Consider the following 16,152-nt stretch of genomic DNA (forward strand, 5'->3'; position numbering starts at 1 on the left):
TGGGAAAACGTGTGTATTTGGAACGCTTTTGTGTGAATTCACATGTGATCACATGGGAAAACGTGTGTATTTGTAACGACTTCGTGTGAATTTTCATGTGAACCACATGTGATCACATGGGAAAACTTGTGTATTTGGAACAATTTCGTGTGAATTTTCATGTGAATCACATGGGAAAACGCGTGTATTTGGAACACTTTCGTGTGAATTTTCATGTGAACCACATGTGATCACATGGGAAAACGTGTGTATTTAGAACGCTTTCGTGTGAATTCACATGTGATCACATGGGAAAACGTGTGTATTTGGAACGCTTTTGTGTGAATTCACATGTGATCACATGGGAAAACGTGTGTATTTGGAACGATTTCGTGTGAATTTTCATGTGAACCACATGTGATCACATGGGAAAACGTGTGTATTTGGAACGCTTTCGTGTGAACTCACATGTGATCACATGGGAAAACGTGTGTATTTGGAACGCTTTCGTGGGAATTCACATGTGATCACATGGGAAAACGTGTGTATTTGGAACGCTTTTGTGTGAATTCACATGTGATCACATGGGAAAACGTGTGTATTTGGAACGATTTCGTGTGAATTTTCATGTGAACCACATGTGATCACATGGGAAAACGTGTGTATTTGGAACGCTTTCGTGTGAATTTACATGTGATCACATGGGAAAACGTGTGTATTTGAAACGCTTTCTTGTGAATTCACATGTGATCACATGGGAAAACGTGTGTATTTGGAACGATTTCGTGTGAATTTTTATGTGAACCACATGTGATCACATGGGAAAACATGTGTATTTGGAACGCTTTCGTGTGAATTCACATGTGATCACATGGGAAAATGTGTGTATTTGGAACGCTTTCGTGTGAATTCACATGTGATCACATGGGAAAACATGTGTATTTGGAACGATTTCGTGTGAATTTTCATGTGAATCACATGGGAAAACGCGTGTATTTGGAACGCTTTCGTGTGAATTTTCATGTGAACCACATGTGATCACATGGGAAAACGTGTGTATTTGGAACGCTTTTGTGTGAATTCACATGTGATCACATGGGAAAACGTGTGTATTTGGAACGACTTCGTGTGAATTTTCATGTGAACCACATGTGATCACATGGGAAAACTTGTGTATTTGGAACAATTTCGTGTGAATTTTCTTGTGAATCACATGGGAAAACGTGTGTATTTGGAACGCTTTCGTGGGAATTCACATGTGATCACATGGGAAAACGTGTGTATTTGGAACGCTTTTGTGTGAATTCACATGTGATCACATGGGAAAACGTGTGTATTTGGAACGATTTTGTGTGAATTTTCATGTGAACCACATGTGATCACATGGGAAAACGTGTGTATTTGGAACGCTTTCGTGTGAATTTACATGTGATCACATGGGAAAACGTGTGTATTTGAAACGCTTTCTTGTGAATTCACATGTGATCACATGGGAAAACGTGTGTATTTGGAACGATTTCGTGTGAATTTTTATGTGAACCACATGTGATCACATGGGAAAACATGTGTATTTGGAACGCTTTCGTGTGAATTCACATGTGATCACATGGGAAAATGTGTGTATTTGGAACGCTTTCGTGTGAATTTACATGTGATCACATGGAAAAACGTGTGTATTTGGAACGCTTTCGTGTGAATTCACATGTGATCACATGGGAAAACGTGTGTATTTGGAATGCTTTTGTGTGAATTCACATGTGATCACATGGGAAAACGTGTGTATTTGGAACGATTTCGTGTGAATTTTCATGTGAACCACATTAGATCACATGGGAAAACCTGTGAATTTTAACGTTTTTGTGTGAATTCACATGTGAACTACATGTGTATTCACAAGTGATCACATGGGAAAATGTTTGTATTTAGAATTTTGATGGTGAGCATTGAAACATGCGTTCCCATGTAAAAATCTCTTGTGGCTTTTCTCTTGTGTACTTCACACCATAAAATTTGTGCATTAGTGTGAACAAAAATTATTCTTAAACTTAAATATAAATACAAACAATTTATTGTCAATTATATAAAATCACAACAATTATTTACTGAAATACCTTGAGGGGAAAACTGTCACTAATATAATGTGAATACAAAAGGGGCCACATGGTAGCTCCGTGGTCATCACTGTTGCCTCAAAGCAAGAAGGTCACTGGTTCGAGTCTCAGGTGTGCCAGGTGTGGAGTTTGCATGTTCACCCCATGTTTGCGTGGGTTTCCTTCGGGTGCTCTGGTCAATTCTGCATATGAGAGCATCTGGTGAAAAAAGCATGTACCACAGTAATTGCTAGTTCATTTTGCTGTGATGACCCGTGATGAAAAGGGAAAGAAAAGCCAAGGGAAAGTGAGTTTTGCTTTTGACAAGTTTGTCCTTTTGGTTCATGTTAATGACTTGATCTTGTAATCTGTAAGAAAAAAATACAAAACTTATTTTTAATGAAAGAAACTACCAAATGCTCAAATGCATACACGTGAATGCAAAATGAATTCATAATATTTAGATCACATTTTTTCACATTAGCAGAAATAGGTAGTAATGAAGTACAAACTTTGTTACTTTACTTAAGTAGATATGTCTAGTGTCAGTATTATACTCCACTGTTAACGTTTTCTGAAATATTTTTTTTTTACTTCTTACATTTGAATACAAATCTACTCCTTACATTTTTAAATCAGGCTCGTTACTTTCGCTTTAATGTGCTTTGTGGAGCAGACGTAGCTTTAGTATAATGCAAAAAATATGTAGTCAAATACATTTAGCTTTTTTATTTTATCAAAAGAAAAAAACTGAAATATGTTTTGAAAAAAAATTAGGTGTTAAATTTAAGACATTTATTAGTTATAAATATATAGGCCTACAGAATTATATTCAAGAGTATACAAACAAGTATGACAGCTGCTGTTCTTAACAGCTATAGTGTTTTGTGTTCAGCTGATGATACACAGGGCTTTTTTTCTTGGTAGCACCGGTGCTCCTAACTTCAAAAATTTGGGTGCACCAGACAAAATTTAGTCGCACCCACCGACAAATATGAGCACCGTTACTAAACGTTTTATGTTAACAGATTCCAATATATATTACCACTCTAATCACAACTAACAAATAAACAAAAATCTGCATGCGCTCACTGGCCCTGCATGCACTGCTTGACGTGAATGAGATGAACTGAATTAACTATAATAACTGTGCTGTTCTTATGGGTGGTGTCTGATACTGCACAGATGCTATTGACATATAACTTATTATTTGCATACGTCACCCTAATATATAACGGTCTTTTCATGAACTGCAATATTAGTTTCATCTCAGTGAATGCATGCTCTTTAGCGATGGTGACTGCGGTATCAGTCGCACGATTAACAGCATTGTGATTATTAAATAAAGGATTAAATAACGGTTGAACATTCATTCATTTTTTTCCGGCTTAGTCCCTTTTTTAATTCGGAGTCGCCAACTTATCCAGCATCTGTTTTACGCAGCAGATGCCCTTCCAGCTGCAACCCATCTCTGGAAAACATTCATACACACCCAATCACACGTATACACTACGGACAATTTAGCCTGCCCAATTCACCTATACTGCATGTCTTTGGACTGTGGGGGAAAACGGAGCACCCGAAGGAAACCCACACGAATACAGGGAGAACAAGTAAACTTCACGTTAGAACATCTCGTGCTTAAAATGTGTAGATTAAGTGGCAAACACTGTTACCTAAAAACTCCATCCCACCAGTTTTACAGTGAAAGCTATAATCATTTTCATAGCGGACTTTGACCACTAGATGTCTTTTATCCACTCTTCGAAAAGTGTAAATGCTGGATTGACATTCTCCACATAATGACTAATCAGATGTGCCATGATTTGTAACTGTAGATGGTTTCTAAAACTAAATCTATCAGTGTTGTTTTCATTCTCTCTTATCCAGACCTTTGCATTTTTGCAGCTGTAGCTCCCTGTCATCGGAACTGAGTGATTGACAGCTGATATTAACCAATCCATTCGCATTCTGTTCTAGCGCAATGGGTCAATAAAAAAAGCTTGAAGACGGGCTTTGCTTAGTGCAGCAAGTTGACGTGTTTACTGTTATAAACTATTCTTTAGTGCTGCGTTTGGTGTTTTTAGGTGTAAAGATGCTTGCGTGAATGCCTCCTAATTCCGCGCATGTGGTGAACATTTTTCTGTGAAAACAACAATTTTATGCACTCGCATAAATGCTGCCAAATACATTTTGAGGTCGCAAAGATAAAACTTTGGGCGCATATGCGACCAAAACAGTCGCAATTTCAAGCCCTGTAGGATGATGTTGCTTGGCTACTTTGCAGCTAAAAATTGGCAACAACTTTTTTTACAAAAAAAAAAAATTTGAAATGTAAGTAATTTTGTATAAATGTATGCATTTTGTGAGGTGCAGTTACCACCATGAAACTAAAACAGATATTAGTAATGAATACTTTTTACTTAAGTACATATTTCAGGCTGTACTTATTTACTTTTACTTGAGTAGAAAAGTCTAGTCCTGTCACGTATAATGAAAGTTCAGAGGGATCCAAGTGCGAGTTAACAAAAATAATATTTATTGACAAAGTCAAACAAAAATCAAGTAAGGAATGGTGCTAGTGCTAGGAGGGATCGGGCAGGAATCAGACGGGAAAACAGGGTCCAGAAAATAGTCCTCGGATCCTACGCACACAGACAGAATGGCACACCATAAGCACACATAACGAACTGACAAAGACACACAGAAAACGTGGCTCATATATAGACCTGAATATGAGCCTCAGCTGGCGAGCTCATCAGGCCAGCTGAGTGCCGTCATCACACGTGATCAAAACAAATACACGAGGAGAACAAAAACAAACCAACGTGATCAAACAGACACTCCGGAAAAGCGCACAAACCTGCAACCGTGACATTACCCCTCTCTCAAGAGCACCTCCTGGTGCTCCCAGAAGCGCTTACCTGGCGATTGTAATCATCGATAAGAGAGTGATCCAATATGTCCTTTGCAGGCACCCAAGTTCTCTCCTCCGCACCGTAACCTTCCCAGTCCACCAAGTACTGAAATCCTCGCCCCCTCCGTCTCGAGTCCAGAATGCGCTTAACCGAATAAACGGTCTCCCCATCTACGAGACGCGGCGGGGGGGGAACCGGAGTGGGCGGGTTAATCGCCGTATGAAAAACGGGCTTTAATTTAGAAACGTGAAACACGGGATGTATTCTCCTGTACGCTGGAGGAAGTTTAAGGCGGACTGCCACCGGACTAATGATCTTGATGACAGTGAATGGGCCAATAAATTTAGGTGCAAGTTTATTACATACGGAACGCAAGGGAATATTCTTAGTTGAAAGCCACACTTTTTGACCGACGACGTAAACGGGAGGCTTCGACCGGTGGCGATCGGCTTTAGCCTTGGTGCGCGCACCCACTTGGAGGAGGGTCTGTCTGGCCCTATTCCAAGTGCGTCGACACCTCTGGACAAAGGCGTGGGCGGAGGGAACCGCGACTTCGGGTTCCAGACTGGGAAAAGCTGGTGGCTGGTAACCTAAGCTACACTGAAATGAAGAAAGGCCCATAGCCGACACTGGTAATGAATTGTGTGCGTACTCCACCCATGGGAGCTGCTGACTCCAAGAGGAGGGATTCTGGGAAACCAAACAACGTAACATGCGCTCGAGATCTTGGTTGGCCCTTTCGGTTTGTCCGTTACTCTGAGGATGAAAACCAGAAGAAAGACTTACAGTCGCTCCCAATAAATGACAGAATTCTCTCCAAAATTTAGAGACAAACTGGGGTCCCCTGTCAGAAACCACATCCGTCGGGAGGCCATGAATGCGAAAGACGTGATTAATGACAGCATCCGCTGTCTCTCTGGCTGAGGGTAATTTGGGCAGAGGAATAAAATGAGTAGCCTTCGAGAACCGGTCCACAACGGTCAAAACAGCCGTATTGCCACCAGATGGCGGGAGACCGGTGACGAAATCTAGCGAAATGTGCGACCAGGGTCTCGAAGGCACTGACAGCGGCTGAAGGAGTCCAGCGGGAGGGCGATTAGAAGTCTTAGAAACAGCACAAACAGAACAGGCCAAAACAAACTCGCGTATGTCCCGTGCCATAGCTGGCCACCAGAATCGCTGTTTAACTAAGAATAAGGTACGACTCACCCCTGGATGACAAGCCACTTTGGAGGAATGTCCCCATCGAATGACGTCAGACCGAATCCCCTCCGGCACAAACAATCGACTAGGTGGGCATCCGACCGGGGGCGTTACCCCGTCCAGGGCTGTGCGGACCCTGCTCTCGATCTTCCATGTCACTGCAGAAATACAAATCCTCTGGGGAACGATGGGCTCAAGAGACATATTGCGCTCGGAAGAATCAAAAAGACGGGATAACGCGTCGGGCTTGATGTTTTTGGAACCCGGTCGATAAGAGATGGTAAAGTCGAAACGTCCGAAAAATAATGCCCACCGAGCCTGCCTGGAGCTGAGTCGTTTGGTGGACCTGATGTATTCGAGGTTCTTATGATCGGTCCAAACGATAAAGGGAACCCCCGAACCCTCCAACCAATGACGCCACTCCTCCAAAGCGAGTTTGACAGCCAACAACTCCCTATTACCTATGTCGTAGTTTCGTTCTGCGGGAGATAATCGGTGAGAGAAAAACGCGCACGGATGAATTCTGTCATCCGAGGCGGCGCGCTGGGACAGGATAGCACCCACCCCCACCTCTGACGCGTCAACCTCCACCACAAACTGCCGGGAGGGATCAGGTGTCACTAAAATGGGAGCTGAAACAAAGCGGCTCTTTAGATTGGAGAATGCAGCCTGTGCTGCGCTCGACCACCTGAAGGGAGTTTTGGAGGAGGTCAAGGACGTCAGAGGGGCGGCGAGCTGGCTGAAATTGCGAATAAAACGCCGGTAAAAATTGGCGAAGCCCAGAAATCTCTGCAGGGCCTTACGAGACTCCGGAATTGGCCAATTTACCACAGCCTGAACCTTCTCTGGATCCATGCGCACCCCCTCGACTGACGCAATGTGTCCTAGAAAGGGAACAGACTGTGTATGAAACACGCATTTCTCCGCCTTGACAAAAAGCCCATTCTCTAGCAGCCGCTGAAGCACTCGCCTGACGTGCTGCACATGTTCCTGGAGAGAACGAGAAAAAATCAGAATGTCATCCAGGTAGACATAAATAAACTGATCTATCATGTCTCGCAACACGTCATTTACGAGTGCTTGGAAAACTGCAGGAGCATTAGAAAGCCCGAACGGAAGAACACAATATTCAAAATGCCCCCTGGGGGTCAAAAACGCAGTTTTCCACTCATGACCCTGCTTCATGCGAACCAAATGATATGCGTTACGGAGATCTAATTTCGTGAAAAACGAAGCCCCCTGCAGACGCTCGAACGCTGAAGACATCAGCGGCAAAGGATACGTATTCTTCACCGTGATGCTGTTCAGCCCTCGATAGTCAATGCAGGGTCTAAGAGACCCATCCTTCTTTTTCACGAAAAAGAACCCCGCCCCCGCCGGTGAAGAAGAGGGCCGTATGATCTTGGCCGCTAGAGAATCAGAAATATATTTCTCCATGGCCTCCCTCTCAGGAATAGAAAGAGAGTATAACTTGCCTTTGGGCGGAGACGTACCTGGCAATAAATCTATAGCACAGTCATAGGTACGGTGAGGAGGCAGAGAAGCAGCTCGAGACTTACTGAACACTCTCTTCAGGTCGAGGTACTCACTGGGCACGTTTGACAGGTCCATGCGCTCCTCCTGAAACACAGAACAAGAAACAGCAGAACGAGCAGACGAAAGACAAGACTGATGACAGTTCTCACTCCACGAAAATATAGTATTAAGACCCCAGTTAATATGAGGCTTATGAAGAATTAACCAAGGATGACCTAAAACCACCGGTGTGTTGGAACAGTCTGTTAAAAAAAATGAAATGTTTTCAACATGATTTCCAGACGTGATCAGTTTTATGGGTTTAGTGGAGTGAGTGATAGTGGGAAGGGAAAGTCCGCTGAGTGCGCGTACTGCAATGGGTTGTGCCAGAGCTATAACCGGAAGTTTAAAACTGAAAGCAAAACTGGAGTCTATGAAATTTCCCTCCGCCCCGGAATCGACAAGGGCGTGGGTGTTCTGACTTCCGGAACCCCATGTTATGGTGACAGGTAGTAATGTGGCCGCCGCAGAGGATTTGTCCAAACTGATTTCACCCATCAGTAACCTCTTACCTACTGATGGGTGTTGTCTTTTACGGGACAGGAAGCCACCCGATGCCCCGCCCCCCCGCAGTAAAGGCAGAGTCCCTCAGTTCTCCGACGACGCTTCTCCTGCAAGGATAAGCGGGATCTGCCCAGCTGCATGGGCTCCGGGTCAGCGCTACTCATCTCAGGCGCCACCGCCGAGACCGGAAGCTCAGGAACAGGATCCGGAAATCTGTCATGCCTCAAGCGACTCTCACGGCGGAGCAGTCTGGAATCCACCCGGATAGCCAGATCCACTAATTCGTCCAGCGTCTTAGGCAGATCTAAAGAGTAGATCTCATCCTGGAGCCGATCCGAAAGCCCATGTAGAAACATGTCCCATTGAGCCTCCGCGTTCCAACCGCTTTCAGCAGCCAACGTGCGGAACTCGATTGAATAGTCCGCCACGCTCCGATTCCCCTGGCGGAGCTCAGCAAGGACTCGGGCGGCCTCTCTCCCTGAGGCCGCCCTATCAAAGACCTTCTTGAGTTCTTTGGAGAAAAGATCGAAGGATGAACAACACGGAAGCTTCTTCTCCCAAGCTGTGGTACCCCATTGGGCTGCTCTTCCAGACAAGAGGGTGATTACGAACGCCACCTTGGACTGCTCAGATGAAAACAAGGATGGCTGCAGGGTGATGTACAGGGAGCATTTGGCCAGGAAGGACCGACACAAGTGCGGCTCTCCAGCATAACAGGTCGGAGGAGGAAGGCGAGGCTCAGCAGCGCGGCTAGCGTTAACAATAACTGGCGCAGGTACCACCTCCGGGGCTGGTGCAGGAGCCGCTTGAGCTGCTCCAGAACCCAGCTGTTGAACCTGCGTCGTCAGCAGTGAAACCTGCTCAACCAGGGCCTGGATAGCCTGTGCGGTGGTGGCCAACGCTTCATCTTGGCGATCGATCCGGGCATTGCTGTTTGTGAGGAACTCTGAAATCTGTGATGCACTCGCTGGATCCATGGTGAAGGTCAGTTCGTTCTGTCACGTATAATGAAAGTTCAGAGGGATCCAAGTGCGAGTTAACAAAAATAATATTTATTGACAAAGTCAAACAAAAATCAAGTAAGGAATGGTGCTAGTGCTAGGAGGGATCGGGCAGGAATCAGACGGGAAAACAGGGTCCAGAAAATAGTCCTCGGATCCTACGCAGACAGAATGGCACACCATAAGCACACATAACGAACTGACAAAGACACACAGAAAACGTGGCTCATATATAGACCTGAATATGAGCCTCAGCTGGCGAGCTCATCAGGCCAGCTGAGTGCCGTCATCACACGTGATCAAAACAAATACACGAGGAGAACAAAAACAAACCAACGTGATCAAACAGACACTCCGGAAAAGCGCACAAACCTGCAACCGTGACAAGTCCGTAGTTCAACTTTTACCAGAGTATCTGTACTTCTACTTGAGTAAAGGATGCATGTACATTTGCCATCTCTACGCATTAGAGATAGCAAACGCTATAAAAGTTACCTGTTAAGACATTAAAGGGCACATATTTTAGCCCTTTTTTGAGATTTAATAGTAATATTATGGTTCTTCTGAGTGTGCCAATGTAGGTTCAGATCAAAACGCAATTCAGATATTGTTATTATGCTGTGTTAAAAAGTGTAAATTTAGAGGCGTGTACACGGGTTGCTGTTTTGGGGTGTGTTGTTTAACATGATAATGAGTTTTGACTGCCCGCCCAACGTAACAAGGGGGCGGAGCCAAGAGCGCGTCTGCTTTGTGCACCGCGTCACAGAGGCAGACAGTAAGAGTCATCATGAGTGAGAGGAACACAATTCAACCCTACATATTTGACACAGACTCGGACACAGATCAAGCAGAGTCGACTGTTGAGGAATCTATAATCCGAATGTGTCAGAGTGGTACATACAAAATATTTTATGTCGTTGTATACTTTTTCAGCCGCTATGTAACTATGCATGCGCCATCCGTAATTTGTTTGATAAAGTTCGCGAACGTCATGCGTTACGTCAAACAGACAATACATAAAGATATCTACAAAGATAAATTTTGCATAGGTATGATTTATTCGTAATTCATGAATATTGACGTTGACAAATATTGGCAGGTGCTCGTGTGGCAATTGTGAAAAAATGCCAACTGAGGCTGAAAATGTATGCTGCTGGGAGATACCGCAGGTAAATTTCCAGTTTACGTTGCTGCTCTAAAGACATCGAATGAGATAATAAACAGCATAACTGTGTCGTGTAATAAGGTTAGAAGACGAATGGATCAACTGGAATTGCAACCCTCGTGCATGACGGAGCATCCAGGAATGGATCCCGTTTGCTTCAATATTTATTCCTTGCAAAACGCATCGAATATATACAAAGCAGACTATGGTCCCCTGCGACTTCGTGGAGTGCAAAAGTGAGTTTAAATAAATAGAAAGAATAGCAGGTTACCTTGTTCATGATCTGCATGCTCGCTTTCTTTTTAAGCACATTAACGCTGTGTAGTCAATAAAATAGCGATAAAGTTGGTTTTATATCCGCACATTCAGGAGTCCCTGTATTGTTTACCATGGTAGTTTAAACAATCGATCGGATTTAGCATGCAAGTATGACTTGTAAACAATATTAAAACTATCTACTTGACTGTAAACAATGTTGTACTTTGTCATTTGCTGCCAATACGATTTCCCTATTTTGAATTTGCAAAGAATACTTTACAGAAATGATACTATTAAGGAGAATGTCCGAATATCTGAATATAAAAACCAACTTTACCTCAATGTCAATAAAAATGAAATACGTACCTTTTTTGTTGCTGCTATTTCTGAGATGACAATTTGAATGACTTCATAAAAGGCTGAGTAATGCATGTACTTTTTATTGAAAAATAATTTTAATTTCACTAAACATTAATATATAAACTCTTAAAATATATAAAAATCAGTATGGCATAGAAACATCAACACTTCAGAAAAGATGCTTCAATTCCTTAGTCATATAAAAACTTTATATTGAAGTATAAATTAAAATGTGATTGGCAAATATAAAATGTATCCTTGTGCAAATATAAAATATAAACTCCAAGTTGTCACTTTGTTGAATGAAATACAATTGTCCATGAACATTAGAAAGTACAGTATATATACAAACACATAAACATATCAAACATTGGCAGTTGAATAAACAAAATATTACTTCTGAAATGTTGTTAAAGCTAGTTATTTTATCAAAAATAAAAATGTATATGTGATAACTCCCAAGTTCAAATTGTAGTGCAATTTCTAAAACAATGTTTCATTATTATGTCTCTGTTAGACAGTGCCGCTTTTTGGCTTATCGGAGCTTTGCGAGCTGGTGTTGGGGTTTCCTCGGGCGGAGAGTCCGTGTTGTGATTCCTGCCTGTGTGGTGCTGAAGATTCGGAGACAGTTTCCTGAAGAGCAGGGCAGCTATGTGGGTTTTAGGATAGCTATTGATTGAAGCGGGTCACCCTGCTGGAGATAGCCTCCTCCATCTCAGGTAGATCGCAGGCTGATAGAGCAGGTGGTATGTGAATTCCCAACACTTCATCAACATAGGGTGATGGGTCCACAAACACTTGGTTGAAGATGAGGTCCAGCAGCTCTTTTACATAACCTGTGCAATATAACAGTTATCTCTTTAGTAACTTAATTTTGTATTTTGGAGTAGTGAGTTGTCATTGTGAATGTAAAGTGCAATTATTTTTTTTATTTATTGAATTATTAAAAATACTATAAACATTTATATACATACCGAAAGTTTGCTGCGTCTTCTCTTTTCGGACCCTATACTCTCCTTTCTTTGCCTTTGGAAAGGCAAGCTTGTAAATAGGTTTACCAGTTGCTGATGTGGCCTGGGGACGCCCGGCATTTTCATTGTAATGCAGTGCAGCTGTTGTGATGAGTCAGAAGGCGTTGAATCCATTTGCAAGCTTTATTAAGAGCACACATACAAACAAACACAAAGGGGCAATCCAGGAGACAGAACGTGGGACAGGCAAAAGTTCAAAGGCAGGCAGATATCTTACTGGTCGGAATAACAGGCTGGAGATCAGGGGCAGGCAGATGTCTTTCGTAATCGTAGAACAAGCACAGGGTCAGAAACACAGATCAGTCCGAAGCAGGGAGTATAGAACGCTCAGAAATGACAGCCAGGCAAATCAAGACTTCGCAACGAACCGGAGCGTGAGTGTGGTATATATACACGAGAGCTGATGAGTTGCACCTGGACCGTAATCAGTGCCAGGTAGCAGGGCTTATGGGATTTTGAGTCCGTGAGTCGAATCAGAATTCTGGCGATGGTTCCCTCTGGTGGTGCACAAGAGGGTTGGCATCGCCCTCATTTACAACAGAACCCCCCTCCTGCGAGCGGCTCCTGAAGCGAGAAGGCACCTGACGCCGGGGTCTACCGCGCTGTCGGGGGGCTGGTTTCTCTGGGAACCTTTGATGAAACTCTTCCGTGAGAGTTGGGTCTAGAATATCTCTAGCATTCACCCAGGACCGTTCCTCTGGACCGTACCCTTCCCAGTCCACCAGATATTGGAGGGCGCCACCCCGACGTCGAGAGTCCAGCACTTCTCGAACGAGGTAAGCTTCCTCGCCCTCGATCATGACAGGTGGAGGGGTCCTGGTTTCCGATTCCTCCTCAACCGCCTCCTCTCGTGGACCACCAGCGGGTTTGAGTAATGACATGTGGAAAGTAGGAGAAATACGATAATGATTAGGCAAGGCTAAGCGAAAAGACACTGGAGTAATCTGGCGTACAATTTTGAATGGCCCTACATACCTGGGACTGAGTTTGCGGCAGGGCAATCTCAGACGAAGGTCTCGTGTCGACAACCACACCCACTGCCCCGGTTGATACGTGGGTCCCTGGCGTCGGTGACGGTTCGCCTGAATCTCTCTCCTCCTGACTGCCCTCATGAGATGTCTGTGAGCCTGGTTCCAGACATCTTCACTCCGCTGCAGCCAATCCGTGACAGCAGGTAACTCAGTGGGTTCTCCGGACCATGGAAACAGGGGTGGTTGGTAGCCAAGAATACATTTGAATGGTGTAATACCCGTGGCTGGCTTTATTAATGAATTTTGTGCATATTCTGCCCACATCAGATAGCGACTCCAGTCGTGCTGTTGCTGATGACAGTAGGAACGTAGAAATCGAATGACTTCTTGATTCATACGTTCAGTTTGGCCGTTGGATTGAGGATGGTACCCTGAGGTGAGACTAACATTAATATTTAGATTTTTACAGAGAGCGGACCATACCCGGGAAGTGAATTGGGATCCCCTGTCTGAGACGATGTCATCAGGTAAGCCAAACATTCGAAATACATGATTGCACAGGGCTTCTGCGGTTTCAAAGGCAGAGGGCAATTTGGGCAACGGTATTAGGCGACAAGCCTTGGAGAAACGATCAACCACCGTGAGAATGACTGTGTTGTTCTGGGAAACAGGGAGATCCGTAATGAAGTCCACCGCTATATGGGACCAGGGCCGTTGCGGAACCGGTAGCGGTTGTAACAGGCCAGCAGGGGTTTGGTGAGATGCCTTCGTGCTTTGACAAATTTTACATTTCTGAACATAATTAATTACATCCTTCGTGAGGGACGGCCACCAGAAACGGGTTTTGACTAACTCCAAAGTTGCAGTGATGCCTGGATGCCCCGAACTGGGAGTGTCATGAATATGGGTCAGTAATCTGGTACGTATGTTATTGGGTACAAAAATCAGGTGATTCGGACAGTCTACTGGAGGGTTGTTTTCTCGGTTGGCCTCTTGGATCTCGGTAAGTATGTCCCACTGTACTGGAGCCACTAGTAAGTTCGTAGGAATAATGGTTTCATCACTAATTGGGGTTTTATCCTCTGATAGCCTGGATAGTGCATCTGCCTTACTATTTTTACTCCCTGGTCTATAGGTGACAATGAAGTCGAATCTGGTGAAGAACAAAGCCCAACGAGCTTGTCTTGGATTTAGACGTTTGGCTGAGCGAAGATATTCCAGATTCTTGTGGTCAGTTAATATGGTGAATTGCTGACTAGCCCCCTCCAGCCAGTGTCTCCATTCTTCCAGGGCCCATTTCATTGCCAGTAATTCGCGATTTCCCACATCATAGTTTCGTTCTGCGCTGGTCAATTTACGGGAGAAGAAGGCACATGGATACATTTTGGATGGTTGACCCTGACGTTGAGATAACACAGCACCGACTCCTGTGTTGGATGCATCCACTTCCACAATGAAAGGTAGGTCTGGGTTGGGATGACGGAGAATAGGAGCTGTGGTGAATTGAGTCTTCAGATCGTTAAATGCTTGGCGTGCTTCAGAGGACCAGGATAGTTTGTGGGAATTTCGTTTGGTCATGGCTGTTAATGGTGCGGCTATTGAACTAAAGCCTCTGATAAACCGTCTATAGAAGTTGGCAAAACCTAGAAATCGCTGCAACTCCTTGAGATTCTGGGGTAACGGCCATCGTTGAACTGCCTGTACCTTCGTATCATCCATGGTAATCCCTTCTGCACTGATGACGTAACCCAAAAAGGCGATCTGTGTCTGGTGAAATTCACACTTCTCTAATTTGGCGTACAGACGATGTTGAATCATGCGTTGCAACACCATACGTACATGTTCAACATGTTCCTTCATCGTGTTTGAATATATGAGGATGTCGTCGATGTAAATGATGACCCAGCGATCCAGCATATCCCGAAAGACATCGTTCATAAAAGATTGGAACACGGATGGACAGTTTGACAGGCCGAAGGGCATTACCGTGTACTCATAGTGCCCCCTAGTGGTGGAAAACGCGGTCTTCCACTCGTCACCAGCACGGATTCTGACAAGGTTATATGCACTGCGAAGATCAAGCTTGGTATAATATCTAGCCTTTCTTAATTGTTCCAGGGCAGGAGGTACGAGGGGTAATGGATAGCGGAATTTTACGGTGATTTCATTGAGCCCTCGGTAATCAATACAGGGACGTAAACTGCCATCTTTCTTTTTTACAAAGAAGAATCCAGCTGAAGCAGGAGATGTGGAAGGTCGGATGAAACCCTTGGCCAATTCCTCGTCGATATATTCAGACATTGCCTTGTGCTCAGGTTGTGACAGAGGGAATATTCGACCCGTTGGAGGACTTGAACCTGGAATTAACTCAATAGCACAATCACTTGGTCGATGTGGGGGAAGTTGAGTAGCTTTTTGTTTGCTAAAAGCTTCATGTAAGTCATGGTACTCAATGGGGATTAGTTCATCAACGAGTTCAGGTAACACATTGGTGGTTCGTAGTGGAATTTTGTGAATGGGCTGGATGCACTGTTTCATGCATGACTCACTCCACTGCAATATCTGTCCGTCCCTCCAGGAGATATGAGGATCATGTCGCCTTAACCAGGGCAGTCCCAACACCAGTGGATGATTAACTGAATCAATAATGTAGAACTGCATTTCTTCAATGTGTAGAACGCCAACTTGTAACTGTAGCTTATTCGTAATCATACGGATGCGTCCTTCACCCACAGGACGACCGTCTAGTGCTTCCACTGCAAGACAGGAATCATAGGAGCTGAGAGATAGTTCGTGACATAAAGCAAATTTCTTAGATATAAAGTTTCCGGCAGATCCAGAGTCGACAAGAGCCGTAGTATTAATCATTCTTTTATCAAATTTAATAATCACAGGAATCAGTACACTGAAAAGTGCAGGAACATGGGAAGGACTCACCGATTGAACTGGTGTCTGAGGTCGTACGCTGCAGGTGGATTTCCTGTGCCCTGATTGACCGCAGTACAGGCATAGATGATTTTGCAATCGATGCATTCTTTCTTCATGGGTGAGACGGGTGAAACCCAGTTGCATGGGTTCATCAGGGGGCGTGTCACTT

General features: G+C 44.1%; 1 protein-coding gene and 1 long non-coding RNA gene across 2 annotated transcripts in view; one reads left to right on the forward strand and one right to left on the reverse strand.

Annotated features, from left to right (window-relative positions):
- Positions 1-16,152, forward strand: part of LOC141381669 (BEN domain-containing protein 5-like) — a 495,902-nt gene that overhangs the window by 435,389 nt on the left and 44,361 nt on the right. The gene's annotated exons all lie outside the window — the stretch shown is intronic.
- On the reverse strand, positions 11,245-12,448 carry LOC141381766 (uncharacterized). The gene is made up of 2 exons (XR_012402419.1): positions 12,028-12,448; positions 11,245-11,889 (listed from the first exon to the last, which is right to left on the reverse strand). It is a non-coding gene; the product is annotated as an uncharacterized lncRNA (long non-coding RNA).

The sequence above is a fragment of the Danio rerio genome, chromosome 4 (assembly GCF_049306965.1).
Source record: "Danio rerio strain Tuebingen ecotype United States chromosome 4, GRCz12tu, whole genome shotgun sequence".
NCBI lineage: Eukaryota > Metazoa > Chordata > Actinopteri > Cypriniformes > Danionidae > Danio > Danio rerio.